Source organism: Nerophis ophidion, linkage group LG01 (genome assembly GCF_033978795.1).
Source record: "Nerophis ophidion isolate RoL-2023_Sa linkage group LG01, RoL_Noph_v1.0, whole genome shotgun sequence".
NCBI classification, from domain to species: domain Eukaryota; kingdom Metazoa; phylum Chordata; class Actinopteri; order Syngnathiformes; family Syngnathidae; genus Nerophis; species Nerophis ophidion.
Window position 1 is genome coordinate 92,442,357 of NC_084611.1, and position 22,327 is coordinate 92,464,683.

At 40.0% G+C, this 22,327-nt stretch overlaps 1 protein-coding gene across 9 annotated transcripts in view; it reads left to right on the forward strand.

The window, feature by feature from the left end:
• Window positions 1-1,833: 1,833 nt before the first annotated feature.
• Window positions 1,834-22,327, forward strand: part of rbm47 (RNA binding motif protein 47) — a 125,810-nt gene continuing 105,316 nt past the window's right edge. For 3 of the 9 annotated variants that reach the window (XM_061916358.1, XM_061916398.1, XM_061916406.1), the window contains exons 1-2: window positions 14,601-14,854; window positions 15,221-15,388. The gene's annotated coding sequence lies outside the window, so the exon portion shown is untranslated. Of the gene's footprint in view, window positions 1,962-14,590; window positions 14,855-15,220; window positions 15,389-22,327 lie in introns of those variants that run through there. The other 6 variants (XM_061916414.1, XM_061916421.1, XM_061916379.1 and 3 more) reach the window with 5 other exon arrangements.

Consider the following 22,327-nt stretch of genomic DNA (forward strand, 5'->3'; position numbering starts at 1 on the left):
ACTGTTTGGCTTTACAACTTGTGTGTGTGTGTGTGTGTGTGTGTGTGTGTGTGTGTGTGTGTGTGTGTGTGTGTGTGTGTGTGTGTGTGTGCTGTGTCTGCGTTTGTTTTGCCATCATTCTTCTTCTAGGCGAGGTGTTTACACAAAAGTCTGTTAATGTGACCCGGTGTGTTTGTCCTCCGCACCGCTTGGTGGCGACAAAGCGCCTCTCAACAGGATGTCAGACAAGTGTTTTTTCCGCATGGCTCAGCTCTTATGTGTGACTGCCGTCATATTGCATTCTACGCTTATCTCTTATGTGTGACTGCCATCATATTGCAGTCTACGCTTATCTCTTATGTGTGACTGCCATCATATGGCAGTCTACACCTATCTCTTATGTGTGACTGCCATCATATTGCATTCTACGCTTATCTCTTATGTGTGACTGCCATCATATTGCAGTCTACGCTTATCTCTTATGTGTGACTGCCATCATATTGCAGTCTACACCTATCTCTTATGTGTGACTGCCATCATATTTCAGTCCACACGTGTCTCTTATGTGTGTCTGCCATCATATTGCAGTCTACACCTATCTCTTATGTGTGACTGCCATCATATTGCATTCTACGCTTATCTCTTATGTGTGACTGCCATCATATTGCAGTCTACACCTATCTCTTATGTGTGTCTGCCATCATATTGCAGTCTACACGTATCTCTTATGTGTGACTGCCATCATATTGCAGTCTACACGTATCTCTAATGTGTGACTGCCATCATATTGCAGTCTACACATGTCTCTTATGTGTGACTGCCATCATATTTCAGTCTACACATATCTAATGTGTGACTGCCATCATATTGCAGTCTGCACGTATCTTTTATGTGTGACTGCCATCATATTGCAGTCTACACGTATCTCTTATGTGTGACTGCCATCATCTTGCAGTCTACACGTATCTCTTATGTGTGACTGCCATCATATGGCAGTCTGTCCGTATCTCTTATGTGTGACTGCCATCATATTGCAGTTCGCACGTATCTCTTATGTGTGACTGCCATCATATTGCAGTCTACACATATCTCTTATGTGTGACTGCCATCATATTGCAGTCTACACCTATCTCTTATGTGTGACTGCCATCATATTACAGTCTACACGTATCTCTTATGTGTGACTGCCATCATATTGCAGTTTACACATATCTCTTATGTGTGACTGCCATCATATTGCAGTCTGCACGTGTCTCTTATGTGTGACTGCCATCATATTGCAGTCTACACGTATCTTTTATGTGTGACTGCCATCATATTGCAGTCTACACGTGTCTCTTATGTGTGACTGCCATCATATTGCAGTCTGCACGTATCTTTTATGTGTGACTGCCATCATATTGCAGTCTACACGTATCTCTTATGTGTGACTGCCATCTCCTGGTCACACATATCATTGCACCATGTACCAAAAAAAATAGCTTTAAAGGCCGGTAAGCACAACCAGAATTATTCCGTACATTGTGCGCACCAGGTTTTAAGGCGCAGTGTCGATTTTTGAGAAAATGACAGGACTTAAGTGCGCCTTATAGTCTATAAAAGTGTCCATGATTTGGTGTTATGTTTGTGTGAAGTTGAGCAACACATCCAGCGGCCTCAGCCTCCTCCCAGCACACGGTTCAGCTGCTCTGTTGAAACCTTACTTCTCTCTGGGTGAGCACGTCTGACTCAATCTCAGTTTCCTATTCACACAAGTTCCCTACCGTGTGTGTGTGTGTGTGTGTGTGTGTGTGTGTGTGTGTGTGTGTGCGTGTGTTGCTGCCATAAACAGAAATCCAGCTTCCTCTCTGGTGTCCTCGGCCCGGTCAGTGTCCTTCTAGCGGTCTCCCCGGCTTCATCTCCATGACGACCAGGTGCTGCAAAGAGCCGCACAAGAGCAGGAGGAAAGGAAGCACCTGGCCCCGCCCACTTTGAGTCCTCAGGTATGTGAGCGCAGGTGGAGGAAGGAGAGGGGATTTTTGGGAGTGTGTGGAGGCTGCAGTGTGTGATCACACCAGCACGGTGGTGAGGTGGAGATGAAGGACAAACATGTGGAGGAACTAGAAGTCCACCTGCAGACATGAAGGTGGACTCCAACTAGATGAGGTGTGAATGTTCCAATGCTGGGATTTGGTTTGGAACTTAGGAATTTGTTAGTTTGAATGTCCAGGATGAGTGGAAGGTTTGAATCGTTTGAAAAATGTGGGAATTGTGGAATTTGGAAAAATGTCCCGTTCATTTCAATGGGAACTCTCTGGAAATTTAGGAATTTTGGGAAAAAAATGTTTTTTGTTATAAAAGATTAATAGCATAAATGTCCTGAATGAGCTGAGTCAGTTGGTGTTGGAATTGTTCTAATCAGTTGACAAATGTTTTTTAGTTTTTTGCTGGATTTTTTTTTAGTTGAAAACAACTTGGTTTTTGGTTCTGATTACTGGAGTGTTTTAAGTCTTGTCTTAAGACCCACTTTTATTCTTTGGCTTTTAACACTACGTGAGTTGTGTGGTCCTCTGTTGTCCTCTGTGTTTTTTATACACTTTCATTTTTATTTTACTGTTTTAATTGATTTTACCCTTTTAAATAGTTTTTAATCAAATTTTGTTTTTATATTGTTTTTATTGGTTTTATTTTTATTAATTTTTTGTTTTATTCAGTCTCTGGTGGAGCATAATGTTTTTTTTTTTTTTTTTAATATTGTTTTTAACATGGCTGTGCAGCACTTTGGAAACGTTATTGTTGTTTAAATGTGCTATATAAATAAAGTGGATCGGATTGATTAAGAGGAACGTTTTGACGGTGGAACGCTTTAAATGTGTTGAAACATGTGGAAGGAGTAGTCGACAGGAAAAAGGGTCAAAAAAGACTTTGAAAAAAACGAGAATTCTGGGAACTATTGGAATTTTTTGGAACTTGGAAAAATGATAGTTTGAATGTCCAGGATGAGTGGAATATGTTGAAGGTGGAATGGTTTGAATAGCTTGAAAAATGTGGGAATTGTGCAACTTGGAAAAATGTCCCGTTCATTTCAATGGGAACTCTCTGGAAATTTGGGAATTTTGGGAAAAAAAATGTTGTTTTTTGTTATAAAAGATTAATAGCATAAATGTCCTGAATGAGTTGAATCAGTTGGTGTTGGAATTTTTCTAATCAGTTGACAAATGTTTTTTAGTTTTTTGCTGGATTTTTTTTTAGTTGAAAACAACTTGGTTTTTGGTTCTGATTACTGGAGTGTTTTAAGTCTTGTCTTAAGACCCACTTTTATTCTTTGGCTTTTAACACTACGTGAGTTGTGTGGTCCTCTGTTGTCCTCTGTGTTTTTTATACACTTTCATTTTTATTTTACTGTTTTAATTGATTTTACCCTTTTAAAATAGTTTTTAATCAAATTTTGTTTTTATATTGTTTTTATTGGTTTTATTTTTATTAATTTTTTGTTTTATTCAGTCTCTGGTGGAGCATAATGTTTTTTTTGTTTTTTTTTTTAATATTGTTTTTAACATGACTGTGCAGCACTTTGGAAACGTTATTGTTGTTTAAATGTGCTATATAAATAAAGTGGATTGGATTGTTTATGAGGAACGTTTTGACGGTGGAACGCTTTAAATGTGTTGAAACATGTGGAAGGAGTAGTCGACAGGAAAAAGGGTCAAAAAAGAGTTTGAAAAAACGAGAATTCTGGGAACTATTGGAATTTTTTTGGAACTTGGAAAAATGTTAGTTTGAATGTCCAGGATGAGTGGAATATGTTGAAGGTGGAATGGTTTGAATAGCTTGAAAAAAGTGGGAATTGTGCAACTTGGAAAAATGTCTCGTTCATTTTAATGGGAACTCTCTGGAAATTTGGGAATTTTGGGAAAAAAAATGTTGTTTTTTGTTATAAAAGATTAATAGCATAAATGTCCTGAATGAGCTGAATTGGTGTTAGCATTTCTTTAAATCAGTCAACAAATATTCAAGTAGTAACTTTTTTAATTGCTGGAATTTCGGGAAAGCCGGAGATTTTTCCAATTGAAAAAACAACTTGTTTTTTTGTTCTGATTAAGTGGAACGTTTTGACGGTGGAACGCTTGAAGTGTGTTGAAACATGTGGAAGGAGTAGTCGACAGGAAACAGGGTGAAATAAATGGGAATTCCTGGAATTTTTTTGGAACTTGAGAAAATGATAGTTTGAATGTCTAGGATGATTGGAATATGTTGAAGGTGGAATGGTTTGAATCAGTTGAAAAATGTGGGCTAATATAGACACTTACATCACGTGTTGTCTTCATTGTAACACTGATAGAAGACTTTTAAAGTCATTTTGATAGTAGGCTAATATAGACACTTACATCATGTGTTGTCTTCATTGTAACACTTATATAAGACTTTTAAAGTCATTTTGATAGTAGGCTAATATAGACACTTACATCATGTGTTGTCTTCATTATAACACTTATATAAGACTTTTAAAGTCATTTTGACAGTAGGCTAATATAGACACTTACATCATGTGTTGTCTTCATTATAACACTTATATAAGACTTTTAAAGTCATTTTGACAGTAGGCTAATATAGACACTTACATCATGTGTTGTCTTCATTGTAACACTTATATAAGACTTTTAAAGTCATTTTGATAGTAGGCTAATATAGACACTTACATCATGTGTTGTCTTCATTGTAACACTTATATAAGACTTTTAAAGTCATTTTGATAGTAGGCTAATATAGACACTTACATCATGTGTTGTCTTCATTATAACACTTATATAAGACTTTTAAAGTCATTTTGACAGTAGGCTAATATAGACACTTACATCATGTGTTGTCTTCATTACAACACTTATATAAGACTTTTAAAGTCATTTTGATAGTAGGCTAATATAGACACTTACATCATGTGTTGCCTTCATTATAACACTTATATAAGACTTTTAAAGTCATTTTGATAGTAGGCTTTTATAGCTAATATAGACACTTACATCATTTGTTGTCTTCATTATAACACTTATATAAGACTTTTAAAGTCATTTTGATAGTAGGCTAATATAGACACTTACATCATGTGTTGTCTTCATTACAACACTTATATAAGACTTTTAAAGTCATTTTGATAGTAGGCTTTTATAGCTAATATAGACACTTACATCATGTGTTGTCTTCATTATAACACTTGAATAAGACTTTTAAAGTCATATTGATAGTAGGCTAATAGACATTTATCCTCATGTGTTGCCTTCATTATAACACTTGAATAAGACTTTTAAAGTCATTTTGATAGTAGGCTAATATAGACATTTATCGTCATGTGTTGCCTTCATTAAAACACTTATATAAGACTTTTAAATTCATTTTGATAGTAGGCTAATATAGACACTTACATCACGTGTTGTCTTCATTATAACACTTATATAAGACTTTTAAAGTCATTTTGATAGTAGGCTAATATAGACACTTACATCATGTGTTGTCTTCATTATAACACTTATATAAGACTTTTAAAGTCATTTTGATAGTAGGCTAATATAGACACATCATGTGTTGTCTTCATTATAACACTTATATAAGACTTTTAGAGTCATTTTGATAGTAGGCTAATATAGACACTTACATCATGTGTTGTCTTCATTACAACACTTATATAAGACTTTTAAAGTCGTTTTGATAGTAGGCTAATATAGACACTTACATCATGTGTTGCCTTCATTGTAACACTTATATAAGACTTTTAAAGTCATTTTGATAGTAGGCTAATATAGACACTTACATCATGTGTTGTATTCATTATATCACTTGAATAAGACTTTTAAAGTCATTTTGATAGTAGGCTAATATAGACACTTACATCATGTGTTGCCTTCATTATAACACTTATATAAGACTTTTAAAGTCATTTTGATAGTAGGCTAATATAGACACTTACATCATGTGTTGCCTTCATTATAACACTTATATAAGACTTTTAAAGTCATTTTGATAGAAGGCTAATATAGACACTTACATCATGTGTTGTCTTCATTATAACACTTATATAAGACTTTAAAAGTCATTTTGATAGTAGGCTAATATAGACACTTACATCATGTGTTGTATTCATTATAACACTTATATAAGACTTTTAAAGTCATTTTGATAGTAGGCTAATATAGACACTTACATCATGTGTTGCCTTCATTATAACACTTGAATAAGACTTTTAAAGTCATTTTGATAGTAGGCTAATATAGACACTTACATCATGTGTTGTCTTCATTATAACACTTATATAAGACTTTTAGAGTCATTTTGATAGTAGGCTAATATAGACACTTACATCATGTGTTGTCTTCATTATAACACTTATATAAGACTTTTAAAGTCATTTTGATAGTAGGCTAATATAGACACTTACATCATGTGTTGTCTTCATTATAACACTTATATAAGACTTTTAAAGTCATTTTGATAGTAGGCTAATATAGACACTTACATCATGTGTTGTCTTCATTATAACACTTATATAAGACTTAAAGTCATTTTGACAGTAGGCTAATATAGACACTTACATCATGTGTTGTCTTCATTATAACACTTATATAAGACTTAAAGTCATTTTGATAGTAGGCTAATATAGACACTTACATCATGTGTTGCCTTCATTGTAACACTTATATAAGACTTTTAAAGTCATTTTGATAGTAGGCTAATATAGACACTTACATCATGTGTTGTCTTCATTATAACACTTATATACGACTTTTAAAGTCATTTTGATAGTAGGCTAATATAGACACTTACATCATGTGTTGTCTTCATTACAACACTTATATAATACTTTTAAAGTCATTTTGATAGTAGGCTATTATAGCTAATATAGACACATCATTTGTTGTCTTCATTATAACACTTATATAAGACTTTTAAAGTCATTTTGATAGTAGGCTAATATAGACACTTACATCATGTGTTGTCTTCATTACAACACTTATATAATACTTTTAAAGTCATTTTGATAGTAGGCTAATATAGACACTTACATCATGTGTTGTCTTCATTATAACACTTATATAAGACTTTTAAAGTCATTTTGATAGTAGGCTAATACAGACACTTACATCATGTGTTGTCTTCATTATAACACTTATATAAGACTTAAAGTCATTTTGACAGTAGGCTAATATAGACACTTACATCATGTGTTGTCTTCATTATAACACTTATATAAGACTTAAAGTCATTTTGATAGTAGGCTAATATAGACACTTACATCATGTGTTGCCTTCATTGTAACACTTATATAAGACTTTTAAAGTCATTTTGATAGTAGGCTAATATAGACACTTACATCATGTGTTGTCTTCATTATAACACTTATATACGACTTTTAAAGTCATTTTGATAGTAGGCTAATATAGACACTTACATCATGTGTTGTCTTCATTACAACACTTATATAATACTTTTAAAGTCATTTTGATAGTAGGCTAATATAGACACTTACATCATGTGTTGTCTTCATTACAACACTTATATAATACTTTTAAAGTCATTTTGATAGTAGGCTAATATAGACACTTACATCATGTGTTGTCTTCATTACAACACTTATATAATACTTTTAAAGTCATTTTGATAGTAGGCTATTATAGCTAATATAGACACTTACATCATTTGTTGTCTTCATTATAACACTTATATAAAACTTTTAAAGTCATTTTGATAGTAGGCTAATATAGACACTTACATCATGTGTTGTCTTCATTATAACACTTACATAAGACTTTTAGAGTCATTTTGATAGTAGGCTAATATAGACACTTACATCATGTGTTGTCTTCATTATAACACTTACATAAGACTTTTAAAGTCATTTTGATAGTAGGCTAATATAGACACTTACATCATGTGTTGCCTTCATTATAACACTTATATAAGACTTTTAAAGTCATTTTGATAGTAGGCTACTATAGACATTTATCCTCATGTGTTGCCTTCATTATAACACTTATATAAGACTTTTAAAGTCATTTTGATAGTAGGCTAATATAGACACTTACATCATGTGTTGCCTTCATTATAACACTTATATAAGACTTTAAAATTCATTTTGATAGTAGGCTACTATAGACATTTATCCTCATGTGTTGCCTTCATTATAACACTTATATACGGCTTTTCATTTTTTGCTCTTTCAACATGTTGTGTTGCTGACCTCTGCCCTAGTAAGAGGCAGTGGAAGTTTGAAGTTCCTCAGAGTCGCTTAGACCATGGAGCTGGTCTGCAGATCTGGCAACCTCAGTCAGGGAGAGAAGGAGGGGGGCTACACAACTTTGACCCTTTCCATTTCTGGCCAGGTTATTACTTTAATCTTTAATCTGCATTAAACATAATAAAATAGTCATTCAGAATCGTCAGCTAAATCAAAGATGGCTGCCGATATTTTTTTTTTTTTAGTTTGTATCGTCACCATTTTACAAACCCTGTTTCCATATGAGTTGGGAAATTGTGTTAGATGTAAATATAAACAGAATACAATGATTTGCAAATCCTTTTCAAGCCATATTCAGTTGAATATGCTACAAAGACAACATATTTGATGTTCAAACTCATGAACAGTTTTTTTTTTGGGCAAATAATCATTAACTTTAGAATTTGATGCCAGCAACACGTGACAAAGAAGATGGGAAAGTTGAGGAATGCTCATCAAACACTTATTTAGAACATCCCACAGGTGTGTAGGCTAATTGGGAACAGGTGGGTGCCATGATTGGCTATAAAAACAGCTTCCCAAAAATGCTCAGTCTTTCACAAGAAAGGATGGGGCTAGGGTCACCAATTTGTAAGCAAATTGTCGACCAGTTTTAGAACATGAAATAGGACAGCGGAGACCCCGGACTGTTGAAGGACTGAAGCTCTACATAAAACAAGAATGGGAAAGAATTCCACTTTCAAAGCTTCAACAATTAGTTTCCTCAGTTCCCAAACGTTTATTGAGTGTTGTTAAAAGAAAAGGTGATGTAACACAGTGGTGAACATGCCCTTTCCCAACTACTTTGGCACGTGTTGCAGCCATGGAATTCTAAGTTAATTATTATTTGCAAAAAAAAAAAAAGTTTTATGAGTTTGAACATCAAATATCTTGTCTTTTGCAAATCCTTTTCAACCCATATTCAATTGAATATGGGTTGAAAAGGATTTGCTAATCATTGTATTCTGTTTATATTTACATTTAAAGGGGAACATTATCACAATTTCAAAAGGGTTAAAAACAATAAAAATCAGTTCCCAGTGGCTTGTTGTATTTTTTGAAGTTTTTTTCAAACTTTTACCGGTCTCGGAATATCCCTAAATAAAGCTTTAAAGTGCCTTATTTTCGCTCTCTGCGAAGACACTGGCCATTTCCCTGTGACGTCACACAGTGCTGCCAATGTAAACAAACAATGGGAATACCACAGCAAGATATAGCGACATTAGCTCGGATTCAAACTCGGATTTCAGCGACTTAAGCGATTCAACAGATTACGCATGTATTGAAACAGATGGTTGGAATATGAAAATATTGAAGAAGAAACTGAAGCTATTGAGCGAATAGCTATTGACGCTATTCATAGCCATAGCATGGCCGAATAGCTGCGTTAGCATCGCCGGTAAAATGTGCGGACCAAACGATCAGGACTTTCGCATCTTTTGACACTGGAGCAACTTAAATCCATCGATTGGTAAGTGTTTGTTTCGCATTAAATGTGGGTGGAAGGAAACTTAATATAGTTGCAAATGCATCTGCAGGTTATCCATACATCTGTGTACCATGTCTGCTTTAGCACCGCCGGTAAATCGCATGTTAGCATCGATTAGCTGGCAGTCAACATCAACAAAACTCACCTTTGTGATTTCGTTGACTATCGTTGCAAATGCATCTGCAGGTTATCCATACATCTCTGTGCCATGTCTGCCTTAGCATCGCCGGTCAAATGTGGAGACACTGTGGCACATTCAATGGGGGTCTGGCGGCAGACACTTTGGCATCTTGGGGCCAGTGGTGCAACTTGAATCCCTCCCTGTTAGTGTTGTTACACCCTCCGACAACACACCCACGAGGCATGATGTCTCCATGGTTCCAAAAAATAGTCAAAAAAACGGAAAATAACAGAGCTGAGACCCGGTGTTTGTAATGTGTTGAAAATGAAAATGGCGGGTGTGTTACCTCGGCAACGTCACATTCTGACGTCATCGCCTCCAGCGCGATCAACAGAAATGCGTTTTATTCGCCAAAATTCGCCCATTTAGAGTTCGAAATCGGTTAAAAAATAGATGGTCTTTTTTCTGCACCATCAAGGTATATATTGACACTTACATAGGTCTGCTGATAATGTTCCCCTTTAAAAGAAAAGGTGATGTAACACAGTGGTGAACATGCCCTTTCCCAACTACTTTGCCACTTTTTGCAGCCATGAACTTCTAAGTTAATTGTTATTTGCAAAAAAAATAAAGTTTATGAGTTTGAACATCAAATATGTTGTCTTTGTAGCATATTCAACTGAATATGGGTTGAAGATGATTTGCAAATCATTGTATTCTGTTTATATTTACATCTAACACAATTTCCCAACTCATATGGAAACAGGGTTTGTACTTGTCAGTTGCGAAGAAACCTGTAGGAAGGAAGAGAACCTGCCCGTGTGGAGTCCAGTTCTTCCCGTTCCGCCGCCTCCCAGTTGCTCGGCATCACAACAGGCAGAGAGTAATCTGAGTTGTTATTACTGTAAAGTTGTGCTTGCAGCGGGGATCCTGCGCTACGTCGGGCGAGGGAACGCCGCGCGACTCTTTGAGGCAGGGAACCTATGGCTCTAGAGACAAATGTGGCTCTTATGATCAGTGCTTCTGGCTCTCAGGTAAATCTTAGCTGACATTGCTTAACACGATAAGAAATGAATATATCCGCTGGTAATCTGTCACGTTCAAACACTGATGACATTTATTAAACAGACGAGAAGCAAGGAATCATGCAGAGACAGAGTTAAACTTGTCTCAATGAGGAGACGTGTTTTGGGCTGCATTCTAGTTAGAGATCCAAACTACGTTGTAAAAGTCCAGCCCGCGTGCTTCCTCTATTTATTTGGGAGGTCCATTTTTAACATCACTGAAGCTGTCGCTTGGAGAAGGGGGTAAGCCCGACAACTCCAGTCAGACACAATATATCAATCAATCAATCAATGTTTATTTATATAGCCCCAAATCACAAATGTCTCAAAGGACTGCACAAATCATTACGACTACAACATCCTCGGAAGAACCCACAAAAGGGCAAGGAAAACTCACACCCAGTGGGCAGGGAGAATTCACATTCAGTGGGACGCCAGCGACAATGCTGACTATGAGAAACCTTGGAGAGGACCTCAGATGTGGGCAACCCCCCCCCTCTAGGGGACCGAAGCAATGGATGTCGAGCGGGTCCAACATGATACTGTGAAAGTTCAATCCATAGTGGCTCCAAGACAGCAGTGAGAGTCCCGTCCACAGGAAACCATCTCAAGCGGATCAGCAGCGTAGAGATGTCCCCAACCGATACAGGCGAGCGGTCCATCCTGGGTCCCGACGAGCGGTCCATCCTGGGTCTCGACTCTGGACAGTCAGTACTTCATCCATGGTCATCGGACCGGACCCCCTCCACAAGGGAGGGGGGGACATAGGAGAAAGAAAAGAAGCGGCAGATCAACTGGTCTAAAAAGGAGGTCTATTTAAAGGCTAGAGTATACAGATGAGTTTTAAGATGTTTGTACAAAAATGCAAACGTGTTGATGCTGGTGATATCGCCTTGTCTCTCTGCGGTGTTCGACCTTGGCAGTCAGCAGGCCGTTCCTGAACACAGACACTGATACCAGATTGAACACAGACACTGATACCAGATTGCCAGCTTTGCACGGAGAAAGAAAAATACCACTTTACTACGATTGACAATAATTATAGCAACGGCCCTTAAGCATAAAAGTTGTGTGATAATAGGTATACAAAATGACTATAACATAATCACAGTGTTAAAAATAACATTCAAAATATAAAATATCCTCATGCATTTTAATCCATCCAACCGTTTTAACCGTTTCCTACCATACCTGTTCATGAAGTCGCATTAATAGACTCCCTTTTTAGACCAGTTGATCTGCCGTTTCTTTTTCTCCTATGTCCCACTCTCCCTTGTGGAGGGGGTCCGGTCCGATCCGGTGGCCATGTACTGCTTGCCTGTGTATCGGCTGCTGATCCGCCTCCGCTTGGGATGGTTTCCTGCTGGCTCCGCTGTGAACGGGACTCTCGCTGCTGTGTTGGATCCGCTTTGGACTGGACTCTCGCGACTGTGTTGGATCCATTATGGATTGAACTTTCACAGTATCATGTTAGACCCGCTCGACATCCATTGCTTTCCTCCTCTCCAAGGTTCTCATAGTCATCATTGTCACCGATGTCCCACTGGGTGTGAGTTTTCCTTGCCCTTATGTGGGCCTACCGAGGATGTGGTAGTGGTTTGTGCAGCCCTTTGAGACACTAGTGATTTAGGGCTATATAAGTAAACATTGATTGATTGATTGATACTTTATTATTGGTTAACTTCAGAATAAAAATCTTCTTAAAAAGAAAAGAGACTTATTACACTTAAAGAATGTTAGTCCTACTTAAAAATGCACGCGTTTTGTTGTATTCAGTGTTAAAACATATTATATGGCTCTCTTTTATATGCTCAATCCATCAAAGACCAAGGAGCTGGTCATTGACTTTGGGAGGTCGAGTCCACGGTCACAACCTATTGTGGTACAGACCGTGGACTCATTCAAGTACCTCGGGGTTTGGGTGGACAATAAGCTGGACTGGACTGTTAACACGGACCACCAGTACAAGAAAGGACAGAGCAGGCTGTTCTTTCTCAGGAGACTGCACTCCTTCAATATCCTGTGGATGTACTACCAGTCTGTGGTTGCCAGTGTTCTGTTCTACATGGTAGTGTGCTGGGGGGGCAGTACATCTAAGAAGGACAGCTCCAGACTTCAGAAACTGATCAGGCGGGCCGGTTCTACAATGGGAATGAAACTGGACTCACTGGCTAGGGTGGCAGAGAAGAGGACTGTGGACAAACTAGTGAGCATCCTGGATGATGCCAGTCACCCTCTGCATAGTGTTATCAGTAGCCAGAGGAGCCTGTTCAGTTCTAGACTGCTTCATCCCAAGTGCAGGACTAATAGACTCAAGAACTCCTTTGTCCCACACGCCATTAGACTGTACAACTCCTCTCTAGGACGGGGGGTACTAGGATGACAGGGGATACAAAACATTAACAGTGCAATACGTTTTCATAACATGGTCACTACTGCCTACTTTGTCTTGTTATATTCTTATTTTACTGTTATATTGTTATTCCCATTGTTTTTATTCTTTTCGCCGATTGTATTGTACCATATGTCCCGGCAAGAAATCTGCCTTCAAAAGACTCCGGCTTATTAGTGATTCCTAGAGCCCAAAAAAAGTCTGCGGGCTATAGAGCGTATTCCGTTCGGGCTCCAGTACTCTGGAATGCCCTCCCGGTAACAGTTCGAGATGCTACCTCAGTAGAAGCATTTAAGTCTCACCTTAAAACTCATCTGTATACTCTAGCCTTTAAATAGACCTCCTTTTTAGACCAGTTGATCTGCCGCTTCTTTTCTTTCTCCTATGTCCCCCCCTCCCTTGTGGAGGGGGTCCGGTCCGATGACCATGGATGAGGTACTGGCTGTCCAGAGTCGAGACCCAGGATGGACCGCTCGCCTGTATGGGTTGGGGACATGTCTACGCTGCTGATCCGCCTCCGCTTGAGATGGTTTCCTGTGGACGGGACTCTCTCTGCTGTCTTGGATCCGCTTTGAACTGAACTCTCGCAGCTGTGTTGGAGCCACTATGGATTGAACTTTCACAGTATCATGTTAGACCCGCTCCACATCCATTGCTTTCGGTCCCCTAGAGGAGGGTGGGTTGCCCACATCTGAGGTCCTCTCCAAGGTTTCTCGTAGTCATCATTGTCACTGGCGTCCCACTGGATGTGAATTCTCCCTGCCCACTGGGTGTGAGTTTTCCTTGCCCTTTTGTGGGTTCTTCCGAGGATGTTGTAGTCGTAATGATTTGTGCAGTCCTTTGAGACATTTGTGATTTGGGGCTATATAAATAAACATTGATTGATTGATTGATTGATAATATTTCTCTATTTTGTTTCCTTTTAAACTCCCATTATTTACTTTTTACTTTTTTTTGTTTTTTAAATGGATTTCAACTCCGTACACTGCTGCTGGAATTTTAATTTTCCTGAAGGAACTCTCCTGAAGGAATCAATAAAGTTCTATCTACCTACCTACCTACCTACCTACCTACCTACCTACCTACCTACCTACCTATCTACCTATCTATCTCGAAAATACATTTTAAAATATTTGGCTTTCGTGGCTCTCTCAGGCAAAAAGGTTCCCGACCCCTGCTTTGAGGCGCCGACGTTGGCGCGGCTCACCTGTGGGAGTGCTCGGGATCGTTAGCTCGTACCCGGAGTTGCAGCCCTGGTGTGGAATGTTGCTCTGGCGGCCTCAATTCAGGTTTTTGTTCTTCTGCCGCTTACACACCTGCTAGGACTGAGATCGGTCAAGACACACACACACACTCTCAGAAGGATAGCGTTTCCCTATCCGGAGTGATAGCACAGAGGGGAGGGCGGGAGCGGCGTCGGGGGTTTGAGCGCCACACATTCTGGTTTGGTGAGTCGTGAGCACACACAGGTGCCGGAGAGAGAGGACGCAGAGACAGAAGCACCATGGACGCAGGATCCCGCACCTGAACTTTGCTGCGCTGTAAGGAAGACCTTCTTGTCTGAGTGAGTGCTGCTTTGGAAGGAAGTCTTCTCTGATGGCTTCATTAAGTGTGTTCTGACCCCCCCACCCCCGTCTTTTCCTCCCCCGCCTCCCCTCAGAGGAATGCGGGGCTTATGTCAGTGAGAGTCAGGTACAGACTCACTAATTACCGCTAGCTATTCCTCCATCCCTCCTTCCGCACTTCCCCTCTCTCCTCGACTAAAAAAAAACTCTGTTACTGTTGCGTCTACCAGTGCTTCGGCGGCCGGAGCCCAGAGGCGAACAGAGGATCTGAGTCAGGATCCGAGATAAAAAAAAAAAAGGGGAACAGAAACGTGTCTTTTTGTTTTTTCAAATGATTTGAAGTGCGTGTACTTTGTTTGTTGGAGGTGTCACAGAACCACTTCTGACTGGGCTCCCGCTTGGTGGGTGGAGAACCTGTGGTTGAAGACGGAGAGAACCTGACGGAACAGCACGGAAGGGAAGATGAGAACGTGACGTCCTTCTCTGGATCGTCACCGCCGAACTCCCGACCAACTTGTGACGACACGGTCCAGGTTAGTCTCCTTTATAGTAATAATACATTTGACCTATAAGGCACTCAAGGACACCCCTAGACCAGGGGTCACCAAGACCAGGTCGCCCTTAAAGACCAGATGAGTCGCCCGCTGGCCTGTTTAAAAATAGCTCAAATAGCAGCACTTACCAGTGAGCTGCCTCTATTTTTTAATTTTTTATTTACTAGCAAGCTGGTTTCGCTTTGTTGGATAATTCTAAGAGAGACAAAACTCAAATAGAATTTGAAAATATTATAAAGACTTGGTCTTCACTTGTTTAAATAAATTCATTTATTTTTTTACTTTGCTTCTTATAACTTTCAGAAAGACAATTTTAGAGAAAAAATACAAGCTTAAAAATGATTTTAGGATTTTTAAACACATTTACCTTTGAAATTCCTTCCTCTTCTTTCCTGACAATTTAAATCAATGTTCAAGTATTTTTTTTTATTTTTTATAAAGAATAATAAATACATTTTAATTCAATTCTTCATTTTAGCTTCTGTTTTTTCGACGAAGAATATTTGTGAAATATTTCTTCAAACTTATTATGATTGAAATTAAAAAAAAAAAATTCTGGCAAATCTAGAAAATCTGTCAAAGTCTTTTGAATTTCTTTTAAATTTTTTGTTCTAGAAGAAATAATTATTTGTCTTTGTTAGAAATACAGCTCAGTCCAATTTGTTATATATTCTAACAAAGTGCAGATTGGATTTTAACCTATTTAAAACATGTCATCAAAATTCTAAAATTAATCTTAATCAGGAAAATTTACTAATGATGTTCAATAAATATTTTTTTTTTAAATGTTTTCAAAAAGACTCGAATTAGCTAGTTTTTCTCAATTTTTTCGGTTGAATTTTGAATTTTAAAGAGTCGAAATTGAAGATAAACTGTGTTTCAAAATTATTATTATTTTTTTCGTGTTTTCTTCTCTTTTAAACCGTTCAATTAAGCGTTTTTTTTCACCATTTATTCTCTACAAAAAAAAACTTCCGTAAAAGGAAAAAAATGTACCACGGCATGACAGACAGAAATACCCATTTTTTTATGTATAATTTTATTTATTAAAGGTAAATTAAGCAATTTGGCTATTCCTGGCAATTTATTGAAGTGTGTATCAAACTGGTAGCCCTTGGCATTAATCAGTACCCACGAAGTAGCTCTTGCTTTCAAAAGGTTGGTGACCCCTGCTTTAAATAAGGGGACAGTGAGATGGATGGATGAAGAGGATCTTAGGGAAGGTGAGGGCGAGGCGACATGGATCAGGTCAGAGAGAGATTATGGATGGCTTTGAAAGTGAGGAGAATTATTTTAAAGTGGATATGATGTTTGATGGCTAGCCAGTAGAGTTGCTGCAGAACAGAGCTGATGTGCTGGATTGAAGGAGTTCTGCTGATTATCCGGGCTGCAGAGTTCTGGAGAAGCTGAAGTTTGTGAAGTGACTTTGAAGGAGACCAAACAGGAGAGCGTTGATTGCTGTTCTCTCCCAGACAGCGGGGGTTCTGGAAGGCCGTTTCTTCAGCTGGTCCAAGACTCACAGCGAGCCGGCCGCTCCGACCTTCACTACAAGGTTGTGGGACGCTGTTTGTTTGCGCAGAGGCACGTGTGAGAGAGATTTGTCCCGGTCTTGTCTAGTCATCTCGCGGATATGTTTTCCCAAAACTGGTTCAGCGAGGCGCCAGGTTGGCCTTGAGTCTTTTGTGTTGATGCACAAACCAGATTAGATCATATGTACTCTGCGTGCTTTGTGTTTTTCTGCGGGTCACTGGAACGTTGGACGTTGCGAGGTAACAAAATGAAAATCCACTCTCCGATTGCAAAATGCTCGGTTCTTCAAAAGCAGTGGTGGTCAGAAGTGGCTAGTAACTCTGTTCCATCTACTTCGGTAACTTTTGGGGTAAATTCCACTTCTAAGAGTAGTTTTAATGCAACATACTTTTACTTGAGTGTATTTATAAAGAAGAAACGGTCCATTTATCCACATTCAGCTTGCTACTCGCTAGTGAAGTGAATTATACTTATATAGCGCTTTTCTCTAGTGACTCAAAGCGCTTTACATAGTGAAACCCAATATCTAAGTTACATTTAAACCAGTGTGGGTGGCACCGGGAGCAGGTGGGTAAAGTGCCTTGCCCAAGGACACAACGGCAGTGACTAGGATGGCGGAAGTGGGAATCGAACCTGCAACCCTCAAGTTGCTGGCACAGCCACTCCACCAACCGAGCTATGCCGCTACTGATTTTTATTGATCTGTTAATGCGCGCTTTGTTTGTTTTGGTTTGTCAGACAGACTTTCAAAGTAGGATCTATCACATGCCTGCGTTTCACCAATCAAATGCAGTCACCGGTGACATTTTGACTCCGTTTCACCAATCAAAAAAAAAGCCAGTCGGTCACATGATTAACTGCACACTTTTTTTTAAAAATAAAACTTTACATGATACATGATACATCACAATTTCCAGTTTCTCTTTTCAACATGTTCGAAAAGGAGTAGGAAGAAGCAGAGCTTATTAAATCCTATTCCTTTTCTTTTACATAACAGTTGCTAAAAAAAAAATTCACTTCCTGTTCTCAATGTATTCACAATATACTCCATTAGTATCACAATAAAAATAAATACATAAATAATTGGTGAAGTAAGTTATATTCCATACGATGAGGTAAGTAAGATTATTTTGAGAATGAACATTTACAAACAGTTGAAAATAATAATCAAAGTAAGTACAAAACAGTATAAAAACCGTACAAAACAGCGCCAGGGGGTTGTACATTCATAGTAACTAAAATAGAATGCAAATAAAAGATATATATATAAAATAAACAAAGTGCAAAGCCATAGGTTCACTCAATCTCAGTTAAATGTGGAACAAAGCATCATTGTTTTCAAAGCTTTTTGCTTGTTAGAGGTAGAGTGCTTTAAAGGGGAACATTATCACAATTTCAAAAGGGTTAAAAACAATAAAAATCAGTTCCCAGTGGCTTGTTGTATTTTTTGAAGTTTTTTTCAAAATTTTACCGGTCTCAGAATATCCCTAAATAAAGCTTTAAAGTGCCTTATTTTCGCTATCTTCGAAACCACTATCCATTTCCCTGTGACGTCACACAGTGCTGCCAATGTAAACAAACAATGGGAATACCACAGCAAGATATAGCGACATTAGCTCGGATTCAAACTCGGATTTCAGCGACTTAAGCGATTCAACAGATTACGCATGTATTGAAACAGATGGTTGGAGTATGAAAGTATTGAAGAAGAAACTGAAGCTATTGACGCTATTCATAGCCATAGCATGGCCGAATAGCTGCGTTAGCATCGCCGGTAAAATGTGCGGACCAAACGATCAGGACTTTCGCATCTTTTGACACTGGAGCAACTTAAATCCGTCGATTGGTAAGTGTTTGTTTCGCATTAGCCCTGCGATGAGGTGGCGACTTGTCCAGGGTGTACCCCGCCTTCCGCCCGATTGTAGCTGAGATAGGCGCCAGCGCCCCCCGCGACCCCCAAAAGGGAATAAGCGGTAGAAATGGATGGATGGATGGATGTTTCGCATTAAATGTGGGTGGAAGTAAACGTAATTTAGTTGCAAATGCATCTACAGGTTATCCATACATCTCTGTGCCATGTCTGCTTTAGCACCGCTGGTAAATAGCATGTTAGCATCGTTTAGCGTAGCATGTTAGCATCAATTAGCTGGCAGTCAACATCAACAAAACTCACCTTTGTGATTTTGTTGACTATCGTTGCAAATGCATCTGCAAGTTATCCATACATCTCTGTGCCATGTCTGCCTTAGCATCGCCGGTAAATAGCATGTTAGCATCGATTAGCTGGCAGTCAACATCAACAAAACTCACCTTTGTGATTTCGTTGACTACCGTTGCAAATGCATCTGCAGGTTATCCATACATCTCTGTGCCATGTCTGCCTTAGCATCGCCGGTCAAATGTGGAGACACTCTGGTACATTCAATGGGGGTCTGGCGGCAGACACTTTGGCATCTTGGGGCCAGTGGTGCAACTTGAATCCCTCCCTGTTAGTGTTGTTACACCCTCCGACAACACACCGACGAGGCATGATGTCTCCAAGGTTCCAAAAAATAGTCCAAAAAAACGGAAAATAACAGAGCTGAGACCCGGTGTTTGTAATGTGTTGAAAATGAAAATGGCGGGTGTGTTACCTCGGCGACGTCACATTCTGACGTCATCGCCCCCAGCGAGATAAACAGAAAGGCGTTTAATTCGCCAAAATGCACCCATTTAGAGTTCGGAAATCGGTTAAAAAAATAGATGGTCTTTTTTCTGCACCATCAAGGTATATATTGACGCTTACATAGGTCTGCTGATAATGTTCCCCTTTAAAGTAGAGTTCTAAATCTTTTTTAAAGGCACACAAAACAGGTCGGGTATTTAGAGAAACTTACATTTATGAATATAAAACTCAGCCAATAGTATAATGAGGCAAAGGCAAAACAATTTCAATACAGTGTAAAACCAAATCTATATTATTTAATATATATTATTGTTATTCCTGGTTATGAATTTGTTCATTGCTATTTTTATGTTTTTGTGCATTACTTGTTGCCGTCATCATTAAACAAACAGGTTTACTCAGTACTTTAGTACTTTTATCACAACATACTTTTTACTTTTACTCAAGTAAATATTTTGGGTGACTACTCCTTACTTTTACTTGAGTAATACATCTCTAAAGTAACAGTACTCTTACTTGAGTACAATTTCTGGCCACTCTACCCACCTCTGGTGGTGGTCAAGTTGGTCCTGGTCTCAATGGGCACTAAGTTAAAAGCCCTATGCTTGTGGTGTTTTCGCCTGTATAAATCGTTCAATTTGCGAAAAGAATAAAAGTTTCTTCAGAGTTCCTCGAGATGTCATTAAAAAAGGGAGGAAGAGTGCAAAGTTTTACCAAAGACTGCGAGGAAAGCAGCTCAGACTCCAGTCCAAGGCAGCAGAGTCGAAGAATGCCTGAGTTTGCCGCGATCGCTTTGTTACGGGATTGTTTGATGTATTGTAAAAGTTTATTATTTCCCGTTTAAGTATTATCTTGATGTCATTTGTATTTCTTAAACACATGTTCGCTACCAGTGTTGCAAAATAGACCAACTCTGCGAGTCTAAATAAAAGCAAATGTTAGCTAAAACTAAAAGGGTTAAGTTTTTACCAAAGACAACAATCATCAATGATTCTTTCAACACGCAGCACGGTGGTACAGTGGTTAGTGCTTGTGCCTCACAATACAAAGGTCCTGAGTAGCCCCTCCCACCTCCAGAGACATGCACCTGGGGATAGGCCCCTCCCACCTCCAAATACATGCACCTGGGGATAGGCCCCTCCCACCTCCAAAGACAGGCACCTGGGGATAGGCCCCTCCCACCTCCAAAGACATGCACCTGGGGATACGCCCCCCCCACCTAAAAAGACATGCACCTGGGGATAGGCCCCTCCCACCTCCAAAGACATGCACCTGGGGATACGCCCCCCCCCACCTAAAAAGACATGCACCTGGGGATAGGCCCCTCCCACCTCCAAAGACATGCACCTGGGGATAGGCCCCTCCCACCTCCAAAGACATGCACCTGGGGATAGGCCCCTCCCACCTCCAAATACATGCACCTGGGGATAGGCCCCTCCCACCTCCAAAGACAGGCACCTGGGGATAGGCCCCTCCCACCTCCAAAGACATGCACCTGGGGATAAGCCCCTCCCACCTAAAAAGACATGCACCTGGGGATAGGCCCCTCCCACCTCCAAAGACATGCACCTGGGGATACACCCCCCCCCCACCTAAAAAGACATGCACCTGGGGATAGGCCCCTCCCACCTCCAGAGACATGCACTTGAGGATAGGCCCCTCCCACCTCCAAAGACATGCACCTGGGGATAGGCCCCTCCCACCTCCAAAGACATGTACCTGGGGATACGCCCCCCCCACCTAAAAAGACATGCACCTGGGGATAGGCCCCTCCCACCTCCAAAGACATGCACCTGGGGATAGGCCCCTCCCACCTCCAAATACATGCACCTGGGGATAGGCCCCTCCCACCTCCAAAGACATGCACCTGGGGATAGGCCCCTCCCACCTCCAAAGACATGCACCTGGGGATACGCCCCCCCCACCTAAAAAGACATGCACCTGGGGATAGGCCCCTCCCACCTCCAGAGACATGCACTTGAGGATAGGCCCCTCCCACCTCCAAAGACATGCACCTGGGGATAGGCCCCTCCCACCTCCAAAGACATGCACCTGGGGATAGGCCCCTCCCACCTCCAAAGACATGCACCTGGGGATAAGCCCCTCCCACCTAAAAAGACATGCACTTGGGGATAGGCCCCTCCCACCTCCAGAGACATGCACCTGGGGATAGGCCCCTCCCACCTCCAAAGACATGCACCCGGGGATAGGCCCCTCCCACCTCCAAAGACATGCACCTGGGGATAGGCCCCTCCCACCTCCAAAGACATGCACCTGGGGATAGGCCCCTCCCACCTCCTAATACATGCACCTGGGGATAGGTTGTCTGTCTATCTGTGTTGGCCCTGTGATGAGGTGGTGACTTGTCCAGGGTGTACGCCACCTTCTGCCCAAATGCAACTGAGAGGCTCCAGCACCCTCCGTCACCCCAAAAGGGACAAGCGGTAGAAAATGGATAGATGGATGGAATCATAAAGGTATTCTTCAGCACATCCACAATGTTGACAACTATAGTTATATTTTGATGAAGACGGGGAAAAACAAGCGTACTTTTGCATCTACTGCCTCAAACATGGCAGTTGACGCAAAGTTGGATCATGAAATGCAAACTTACCCTCGCAAAAACGATGCATATTTCTACCAAGTTCCTGGACCCAGACACACAAAGAAGTTGCTGTTCCAAGTTTTCATTGGTTTTGTGGTGTAAAATGATGTCTGGAGCA